Genomic DNA, 10980 nt, shown 5'->3' with positions numbered 1-10980 from the left:
CCCGCCTCGGCCTCCCAAAGTGCTGGGATTACAGGCTTGAGCCACCGCGCCTGGCCAGTACTTGCAACAAGAAAACCTTAAGCAAGCTCGGAGGAAGCGAGCACCTGGGCCCCGCCTTACCGAGCTCCAATGGGAGAGGAGGGCGCGAGCGTTCAAACACCCGAGTGATCCCGCGGCTGCTGAGCGCACCGGAAAGGCTTTTGCCTGTGGGAGTTCCTACCACGTGAACGCGGAGGAGTGCGTGGGGGTAGCAGGCGAGGTTGCAGGGGTGACCGCCTTTGCTCACCGCCCCCTCGAGCCGAGGAGGCGTGGCTGAAAGATGCGCGGGACTCTGCCTACTTAGCCCCGGGGTCCGTTCCTCACCACTCGTGTGGTTCCGGGGGCGCACGGCTGGAGCCCCAGGGGCTGGCTCACCCATGAGAGGGTGCCAGGCCGCCTGCGAATGATCCGCAGCGCTCCCAGTAAGGGGGAAAACTTGGGCTTTGTATATTGCCTGGAGCAAAACGGCTAGCATCTGGTGCCCGGGCCAGAAGGCAGGAGGGAGCGCAGAACAAATAAAAGCAAACCCGCCAATGGGCGCGATGGCACACCAGGGTCGGGTTCGCCAGAATGGGGACTGGGTAGGTGCGGTGCATAGAGGTGGGCAGGAAGAGGAGGAGGCGAGCCTGGGAAAGGGAGGGAGCAGGGGCAGCGAGCCCAGCCTGGCTCCTAGGAGAGGGAAGCGTATTTGCGTAAGGACTCCTCTGAAACCAGGCCAAACGTGCGGCTCCTGTATTTCTTAAGAATGAACTCTTACATTCAAAACCCGGGTGCCAGCTTGAGTCCTGGCGACGCAGGAAAGAGCCCCACCTTTCCTGGAAGAGGAACATTCAGGATAGTACCAACTACGGGAGGTTTGCCAATCACCCTTTGAAGTAGCTCCATTGTGTTTGAGTTACATGCAGCAAATGGACTTTGGCGATGGGAAATAGCAAAGATAACGCATGAAATTAACAGGTCAACAAGCATTTGTTGAGACAGTCCTGGTACTGTAACATAGTGTAACCCCGCTACAGCCCAGTGAGGTCATGCTGTTACCACACAGATGAGGAAAGGAAGCTCAGCCAGCCCATAAAGACACAAAATTGAGGTTGGGGGGCTGGGGGGAGAGGCGTCAGAGCTGTAAAGTCAGAATTCAAATCCAAGTTGCCTCCTGCCCACCCCATGCTCCTTTCATTCCGCCACAGGGATCCCTTTTAGAGGCCACGGAGGTTCTGCAGCCACCTGAGAACCACAGTCGGCCCAGAGGAACAGACTGCGGGTCACACACCCCCAGAGTCAGCTCCCAAGGAAGTGCTCATGAACCAGATTTGCTCTCAAGGTTCTAAGATTCTCCTGGTCTTAGAAGCACCTGGTGGGCGCTTTGGGACTAGACAGCTGCTGCTGCTGCCATGAACCAATGATGCAGCCGCTCGGAGCTCTTGTACCTGAGGTCATAAACTATTCTAAAATCTAACCAGAGTTTGATTAATCGATTCTTCAATGGTTATATAAATAATATGGGAAGAATTCGAAGTATGGTTTAAGGGAAAAAATTAAAATATTGTAACTTCCTAAGGAAACATTTGGATTATTTTACAAGTCAAAGGTATGGCAAGATTTTTAAATCATAATACATGTTTACTGAGGTATCCTATGGGTCAGGCCCTTGTGATTCACACGCTTTCATTTTATCTTCCCAACAGCTAGGTAGGTAGTCTTTTTTAATGCCCATTTGCCAAGGTTACTTCTCCCTGTCCAAGGTCCCACCGCAGGTAAAGTCTTTCTGATTCTGACATAGAGCTGTTTGTCTCTGCTGTCTGGACAGGCCTTCAAATGTATCTTGAAGAAGTAGCCAGGGAAAATAGGTTTGAGTCTTGGCTTAATTCCATTCCCTGTCAAAATAAAACAACTAAGTATATGTATTACTCTGTCCTGCCAATGATGTTGCAATCTGCTTTTCCCATGCAGTAAAGACGCTTGATCAGCAGTCCTTTTTATGCTCAGTATAGGCATTAAAACAATTTTTTTTTTTTTGGCTATTAGACGCTTTTTACAAAACTGGTTGCTTGCTCTTCAACTTGGCTCAACTACCTGACTCCTCCTCCCCTCAGAGGGGCAGCCTGTTTATCACCAGCCAGACTGCTGAATTTCCTAAAAATACATGAATGTTCATAGTGGCTTCATTCATTCATAATAGCTAAAAACTGGAAACAGCTCAAAGTCGCTGTACACAGCTTGTGAACAGATAAACCGATTGTGGTACATCTATACAGCAGAGTATTATTCAGCAATAAAAAAGGAACAGAGTTCCGAAACGTGTAAAGATATGCATGCCAAATGCTTTTGAGAAGCAGACTCCAAACGTTACATACTGTATGGTTACATTTATATGACATTCTAGACAGTGCAAATCTAATGTATAATGATAGAAAGTAGGTCGGTGGTTGCCTGAGCATGGGGACAGTGGGTGGCAAGTGGTGGTGGTGCAACAGGGAAGAGGCACAAAGGAACGTTGAGGGTTAAAGTTCTATATCTCGATTGTAGTGATGGTTATACATGAGTACATATCTTTCAAAACTCATCAAACTGTACATTTAAGATGGGTATTAATAAATGAAGTTAACATAAAATCTCTTTAAAAACAGAGTTTTCCCCCTGGGAAATAAAGAATAGAAATGCACTGTGTGGTACAATCCATCTGTCTTGGGTACACATTTCACAGGGTCTTGATGTATTGACCAGGTTGGAGTGCAGTGGCACGATCACAGCTCACTGAGGCCTCAACCTCCTGGGCTCAAGTGATCCTCCCACCTCAGCCTCTCAAGTAGCTGAGACTATAGGCATGTGCCACCATGCCCAGCTAATTTTTAACTTTTTTGTAGAGAGTTTCACCATGTTATCAAGGGTGGTCTCAAACTCTTGGGCTCAAGTGATCCTCCTGCCTCAGCCTTCCAAAGTACTGGGATTATAGATGTGAGCCACTGTGCCCAGCCACATTATGCAGTTCTTAATGAGGGGTCTCATGTCATTTCAAATGATAGACTCGTTTATAGGGGAATGCAGTCTTCTCCACAGGACCAGGTCCCTGTGGATATCCAGAATCATATCTCCAAACAGGACCATCTGAGCAGGGCTCAGAATGCCCCATGCCTCCTGAGTAAAGTCCTCAGTCACATCTTTGAGAAACACCGCTTCCTAAATACAATACATATTTCTTTTCAACCAGGGATTGTTTCTTTCCATTGTTCATGGGGGAAACTAAGGCAAAGGGAGAACAAAAAAACTAACTGGCCCAGGAGTTGTCAGAGAGGCACCTTCTTAGGTTTGAGCCTTTGGGTCTGGGGTCTTAAACCTAGGATAGGAAGCCACAGACCCACTACCTTTCCAGGCTTGGTGATAATTTGCTAGGAAGGGGAGCGTTTTGCAAAGAGGCCACAAGCGAACATCACGCTTCTTCATGCTTCCTCAGATTCCTCCGCCTCTGGCTTTCCCACAGGCCTGGGCAGGCTCCTGAGGGTTCCCAGGCTGGGTGTTCTGAGAGCACATGCAATCCCGGGTCCTCCTTTGTATGTACCTTTTTACTGTGTATTTTCTGCCCACCTTACTTAAGGCAGCCTGCACACCTCACAGTGCAGAACCTGCACTTAGCACCCTTGCATCATCCATGTCCAACTGGGATGGAGCAGTCCACAACAGGACTATTGTAGAGGCAGCACATGGGTTGTGTGCTAGGACCTGCTTTAGAGTGTTCTTGTTGGCTAATATGAAATGCAGCTCATTAGGGGCACATGTAACCATCCATGAGATTGTATTCCAGCAGCATGTAGAGGCCCAGGCAGCACTAGCTGCAGTGCTGTTGGCTGATTCTCAACCTTCCTGGTGTGACAGCGCCTGCTATCAGCAGGTACCACTTAGTAAATGTTACCTAGTAACATTTGTTACCCATTGGTTAAGGAGATAATGTAAATGTTAGAGTTTTTTGAAACGGTTCTTGTTCTGAAGCTGGCCAAATCATGAATTTTTCTTTTTTTCCTTGCTTAAATAAATTCTGCTAAATTTAACTATCTAAAGGTTTTCCTTTTACAGTAACTATGGGGAAAAAACTAAGTTTTTAAATTTTAATACAGTTAGGGGTCACTGACATTTGTTTTATGTTTATAATCTATTTACATCTTTAAGAAATCTAGGCTGGGCCCAGTGACTCACACCTGTAATCCCAGCACTTTGGGAGGCTGAAGCGGGCGGATCACCTGAGGTCAGGAGTTTGAGACCAGCCTGGCCAATGTGGTGAAACCCCGTCTCTACTAAAAATACAAAAATTAGCCGGGCCTGGTGGCGGGTGCCTGTAATCCCAGCTACTCGGGAGGCTGAGGCAGGAGAATTGCTTGAACCTGAGAGGCAGAGGTTGCAGTGAACTGAGATCACACCATTTCACTCCAGCCTGGGTGACAAGAGCGAAATTTGATCTCAAAAAAGAAAAGAAAAGAAAAGAAAAGAAATCTAATAACATTTTAAGTAAAATGATGTTTCTTACAAAAAATAAATAAATAAATTTTCCTATGTTTCCCACCTTTCCATTCCCCAGTGAATGTAAGCTGCTTGAGAACAGGAAAAATGTCCTGTTGCCTTCCCAACAGCTAGCAGGGGGACTCACAGCTAGAGGTGGACATAAAGTATTTGCTGCTACTAAAGAATTAGTAACATCCCTCCTCCCTTTCAAAAAGGGAGTTGTCAATGCTCTTGGAGACAGCTAGAAACATTGTTCCAAACAAATCAGAATGAAAATCTTATCTGCCTAAAACCTAGTGTGGTCAAGACTTGGCAGCTTTATTCTGTCGGAGTGAGGATTCCATGTGTTGATGGAGATACTGGTGCACAGGTTTACTGCTGCCTCTCAGCCCAAATCTGACTCAGGAAAGCGGAACAAAATCTTGTTACACGTACTCACCTGGGCATCCTTCTAAAATGTGGTCATCAATGTACAAAAATAACTTTTTTAAAAAAACACTTTGATTCCCCAAGAGCTCTCACTTTGATTGCTGAAAGATACCTTAGCTCTTCAATTCAGCCACATGAGGAATGAGTCAACTGGATATTACTGTAAATGATAGGATTGGCCATGTTACTTGTTCACAACATACACATATGTGTGTTTGCGCTAGAGAGCAACTTTTTTTTTTCTAAGTAGTTTTTTTGTTAAAAAAAATTAACATGAGTTGTGTGGCTTAAAAATATAGGAATTTGAGCTACTTTACACTTCAACTTTAAAAGTTAAAATAGGGGTTAAAAATTCTGTTCAATAGATGCAAGAAAGACTTTAGACTCGTGACAGCTAACTAAAGAACGAAGACGGGGAATAGGGAAGGAGGAGAAAAAGGAGAAACACACACAGAAAACCAAGGCCAGGCATGGTGGTTCATGCCTGTAATCCCAGAACTTTGGGGGGCTGAGGCCGGCAGATCACTTAAGGTCAGGAATTCAAGACCAGACTGGCCAACATGGTGAAACTTGTCTCTCCTAAGAAATACAAAAATTGGGCCGGGCACGGTGGCTCACGCCTATAATCCCAGCACTTTGGGAAGCTGAGGTAGGCAGATCCCGAGGTCAGGAGATCGAGACCATCCTGGCTAACATGATGAAACCGCGTCTCTACTAAAAATACAAAAAATTAGCCGGGCATGGTGGCACGTGTCTGTAGTCCCAGCTACTTGGGAGGCTGAGGCAGGAGAATTGCTTGAACCCGGGAGGCGGAGGTGAGCTAAGATGCGGTGAGCTAAGATGCGGTGAGCTAAGATGGTGCCACTGCACTCCAGCCTGGCAGAGTGATACTCTGTCTCAAAAAGAAAAAAAAAAGTTAGCCAGGTGAGGTGGTGCATGCCTGTCATCCTATGCGGGAGGATCACTTGAACCCAGGAGGTAGAGGTTGCAGTGAGCCGAGATTGCACCACTGCACTCCAGTCCATCTTAAAGAAAGACTTTTATGAGACATCATTTTTTTTTATAACTTCCAGGATATTCATTCTGAAGACTTTTAGAATTAAAGTTAAAATTGTATTTTCCCATGATAAGTGTATGGCAGAATATCATCTCAGTATCAAAAACACCACGCAGATGAAGTTAAGTTTAAGGGAGGATCCACATATGGATCCCTGATACCATAGACACTGATTAAAAATAGGCATTAAAATAAATTAACTATCCTCCCCACGTTTCCATTTGTGTTTTCCTTTTTGTTATTAATTGGGATAATATATGTAGCACATTCTAAATACACACATGCACACACACACTGCAAAAAAATAAAGAAATGTTCACGTAAATGAACTCTGATCTATTAAGCACAGAAGCTTTTCATTTTAACTTTTAAAATATTTTTCTCTTATATATGATTCAGTTCTCTAAGAGTATACTAGATTATAATTTAGCTACTTCTTTATGGTTCTGGAGACAGAACTATGCACCTCTGTTATTACATTTGTGCTACAATAGTGATTTCTTCCAGGGCTGTTACAAGGAGTGAAGACTAAGGCTTACACGAAATGACCCACAGACTATAACACTGTCCAGTAGTAAGCAGGTCTCTTATGAAAAGGTATATGAAATTGCGACATTTGACCATTTTTTATCTATGGTCCAACCCATTTTTGATCTACGGTCCAATTTCATATGATGCAACCAATAATCCTTGATGTTAGGGCTTCAGAACCTTCTTCTCCAATGTCATTCCTCCCAGTCTCCCAGGGTGGAATGTTTGCTTGCCCCATGCTGCTTCTAATATTTGTCACCACTTCCAGTGCCCACCCCATCTCTGATGCTATTTTTCTTAAAAAATCTTTCCTCTGTCATTTCAACATCATGTAACACATGCTTCTCTACTTACACCTCAATGGTTGCTTTTTTGTTTTTGTTTTTTCTAATGCTGTCATTTCAGGTCAAACAACAATAGCATCCTGTTGGGTACAATCAAAAGTACACTATTGGGTGAAAGAATAGTGACAGACATTTTAAATTCCAGATTAACCTGTGTCCTGAAAAAGAGGCATCACTGAATACAAAAGCCATCAATTATAAAAGTTAAACTCTCATTCTCCCCATTCTTCTTCTCTTAAAAAGCAGACTCCCAGTTTCGGGTTGATATTGTCTTTAAGTCATTTATATTTTGACAGAGACAAAGTGAAACCTAATTGTTTCAAGCCATTGACACTTGATCAATCAGAAAGGAAGAAAAAAGATAAGATCATGGAATGTCTGAATTGTAGGATCATTTACTCATTCATTCCACTGATAATTATTGAGCGTCTACGTTGTGCCAGAATTTTCTCCTCACCTTAAAGAGGCAACCCGTGGCCTGTAGAATCAAATTATTTTTTTCTAAGACACAAATCAGGCTTTCTAAAAGGTAGCTCAATATTTTTTCCCATTAGAAATTATAATGTATCATTAGAAAAATAAGACTTTACTAGAATGATTAATGTGTCACTGTTATGAAGGTATGGCCTACATGCTTTCTCCTAGGCCATGCAGTACAGCAATGGATGTGATAGCATAAACAGCCAATGAGCCCTCTCTTGTGATGGAATTCTGTCTTTAGAATCCAGGTAACTATAGGTAGAGTGTGCTGGATCTTTCTGTAGGCTCACCCTCCCTCAGCCTTGTCTGTGCCCCAGGCTCCCAGTTACGATGAAAGGTAGAAACTGACTTTCTTGCCCTTAGGATTTGGTTAGGTTCAGCCAGTGGGAGGCCCTGATTTCCCCGCTAATCTCTCCATCTCTTAGTTGGGCTCTGGGCTGGGTGTGGCTGGGTGTGACCAGGGCTTCTGCCAGGCAGCCCACCTCCACTGCTATTCTCTCTCCCCACATTCCCAAGCTGCTTTCCCCTCTTGCTCCTTCAGGCCTAAGATGGGAAAGGATCTCACCAGGTGCCAGCTGGGAAGGCTTCATTAGCTATTGCTTGAGGTAGAATGAAGTTTTGTGGGGCATGAGGCACATGTAATTTTGAGAGTTTTCTTTAAGACAAAGAACACAAAACTCTGGATTATAGATTGTAAGGAGAGGGACTTGGAAGAGGCCATGTGAATGAAGAACCCTGAAGCCTAAGGGTTTTTTTAGCCCCTCTTGGCTTCCTTAAAACCTTGCCCACACTTTGTAAATAGTCCTTCACTACTTTCCTTAATTACACACCTTGAGCATGCTATGTGTTTCCTGTGCTGGGATCCTGACTAATTCTACTGTGTGCCTAATTATGACTAACGAGTACCCCAGAAGGTTTCTCTACCTGTACTCTGAATAGTCTCCCCAACATTTTCTTTTTCTCACAGAGCTATCCCGCTGAATTAATTTGCTTTATAGTTGGGACGTATTATCCTACTTTGGTGATTTTTTTTTCTTATGCATGATGTGTAACTAAAAGGAGATAGAGGAGTTTGAAATTTACAGCAAAAGTATTTCTTATTCTACCTCCTGGATTGTATGCATATCCTGATTCACATAATCAAATTACTGACAAGTTAGTTCCTAATTAAAGTTTAGCCAAACTAGAAAATGGAAATATATTCCTTGTAGTAGTCAAATTAGTTCCTTTTTATTAACTTGTAACCCAAAAAGTAAATTCCTTATGCAATTTAGAAAGAATGACTTGTGCAATAATTCATGTCAAAGATCAAGAATGGTTACTTTAAAACACTTAAAAGCCACTGGTGAGTCTCAGAATCTAAGTACTAAAGAACCAAGGACTAAACTTCAGTTGGGTCATCCATGTAGAGATGATATGATGAGGGAGATGGGGATTAAGTTGGGGGGAAAAGGGTGAAGTGGCCCTTGGAAACAACTGATACAGCCTGCCTGAACCAACCAGGCACAGCTACAGCCAAGTCAGGGGCCCTGGGGCTGACTGGGACCCAGAAGAGAAATAGAGTTGAACAAGAGGAGCAGACAAGCCTCTCCAACACAGCACGGACTCTAGCTAGGCTGGCTCTGAGGCTTCTAGTGACCTTGAGACCTCATAACTTCAGGTCAGTTTAACCATGTTTTTAAGTGTGGATTTAATAGTGGATTTATTCCTAGAAAATGGAACAATCTTTACTTTCCAATTAATATGCACTGCCTAGAAATGTCTTAGTTTCCTGTAGTTTCTAGTGAGAATTGTTGACTTTCTACCAATACTTTTCAAATTAAGAAGGAGATTTCACACTTTTATGAACAGAAGTCAGGAATACTACTAAATGGGATCAAATCATTTATCCTCTCAAAAGTTGCGCATCTATCATACAGGGTATTGAGAAATTCACATGAAATGATACATGTGAACTTCTTTTGAAAAGCACAAAGTGGCCTATGACAGTGATGGCTGGCTTGATTAACAGTGCAATATTTTGCTGATGTTTTGCTCAAGTTAAAATTATAGAATCTAAGTAAATAACACAATGAATGCATAGTTCTCACTTGGTGAGAAGGAGATGAAAATAACAGCTTTATCAGATGTGGTTTCTAATAGAGTTAACTTGTCTGCAGAACTTGGCATATCATTGCTTATGAGCACTCATCTTTAATGTGTCATGGCTAGAATAAAGAAAACAATATAAGTCTAGTCTTTTTTTAATCTCTTTTTTGCAGCTCATAAGGTATGGGGGATATGCAAACTAGGCAGGGTGAACACTTTTGAATCACCCTACGTAAAACAGCACTCTCACTTTCTATGATCTATTCTCCTTTATTTTTCTTCATAGCACTTAATATTACCTGAACCACATTGCATATATATTTGTATATTTCTTTATTGTCTGTATCTGCTTACAGAACATAAGCTTCATGAAGACAAGAATGTTATTTTGTTCACCTGTGTCCCTAACTCTTCATCAGTACTTGGTACCAATAGGCACTTAAATATTCATCAAATTTACATATTTTCCAGAAATCCTTTATCCTCCAGCCTATCAACAATCACGAGTCAGACAACAGTGTATCACGGAATGGACAGTGGTTTGGGGCAATCACCTATCACCAAACCTGAGGAAGCAACTTTCAGACAGAAACAAAGGCCCGTCTCTAGCCTTATTCTCTTTCTCACATGACTCCCCAAAATCTAGTTTCTAAAATGTTCCTCCTCTGGATTATTTTAAGGATCAACGGAAATGTTTGTAAAAGCGCCTCATACAATCTCTAGGGAAGAGAAGGGAAATGGCAAAGAAAACCATGAAATACATACACTTTTGACCCAAAAGCACAGGCAGTAAAAGCACAAAGTAGACAAATGGGATTGTATCAAACTGAAAAGCTTCTGCACAGGAAGGGAAACAAAAAAGTAAAGAGAAAGCCTACAGACTGGGAGAAAACATGTGCAAATCCTCCATTGGATAAGGGAGTAATACCCAAAATAGACAAGGAATTCAGACCTCTCAACAGCAAACAAAAACACACCATCTGATTCAAAAAACGGAAAAACGATCTGAACTGGCATTTCACAAAAGAAGACATGCAATAACCAAGAGGTTTATTTTTTCAGTGCTCAACATCACTATTCATCAGGGAAATGAAAATGAAAATTACAATGAACTATCCCTTCACACCTGTTAGAATGGCTGTGATCTAAAAGGTGACAGGGAAGTGTGGATGAGGATGTGGAGAAAGGGAATTCTCATACACTGTTGGTGCAAATAAACATTAGTTTAGCCATCATGGAGAATAGTGTGGAGTTTCCTCAATAAAACAAAAATAGAACTGCCAACAATCCTGCTTCTGGGTACATACCCAAAAGAAATGAAATCAGTATGTTGGAGAGCTATCTGCCCCGCTGTGTTCATTGCAGCATTATTCACAATAGCCAAGATATGGAATCAACCAAAGTGTCCATCAATGGATGAACAGATAAAGCAAATGGGGTATATATGCACAGTGGACTATTATTCAGCCTTATAAAAGAAGGAAATTCTGTCATTGGGAACACTATTTTTTTTTTTTTTTT

At 42.6% G+C, this 10980-nt stretch overlaps 1 protein-coding gene across 1 annotated transcript in view; it reads right to left on the bottom strand.

Annotated features, from left to right (window-relative positions):
• CRYBG1 (crystallin beta-gamma domain containing 1) overlaps positions 1–10980 on the bottom strand; it is a 216555-nt gene that overhangs the window by 58155 nt on the left and 147420 nt on the right.

This window comes from Rhinopithecus bieti, unplaced genomic scaffold (assembly GCF_001698545.2).
Source record: "Rhinopithecus bieti isolate Rb0 unplaced genomic scaffold, ASM169854v2 scaffold_10614, whole genome shotgun sequence".
In the NCBI taxonomy this organism is placed as follows: Eukaryota; Metazoa; Chordata; class Mammalia; order Primates; family Cercopithecidae; genus Rhinopithecus; species Rhinopithecus bieti.
Note: the sequence above shows the minus strand (reverse complement) of the source record. Positions and strands in the feature narration are given on the sequence as shown.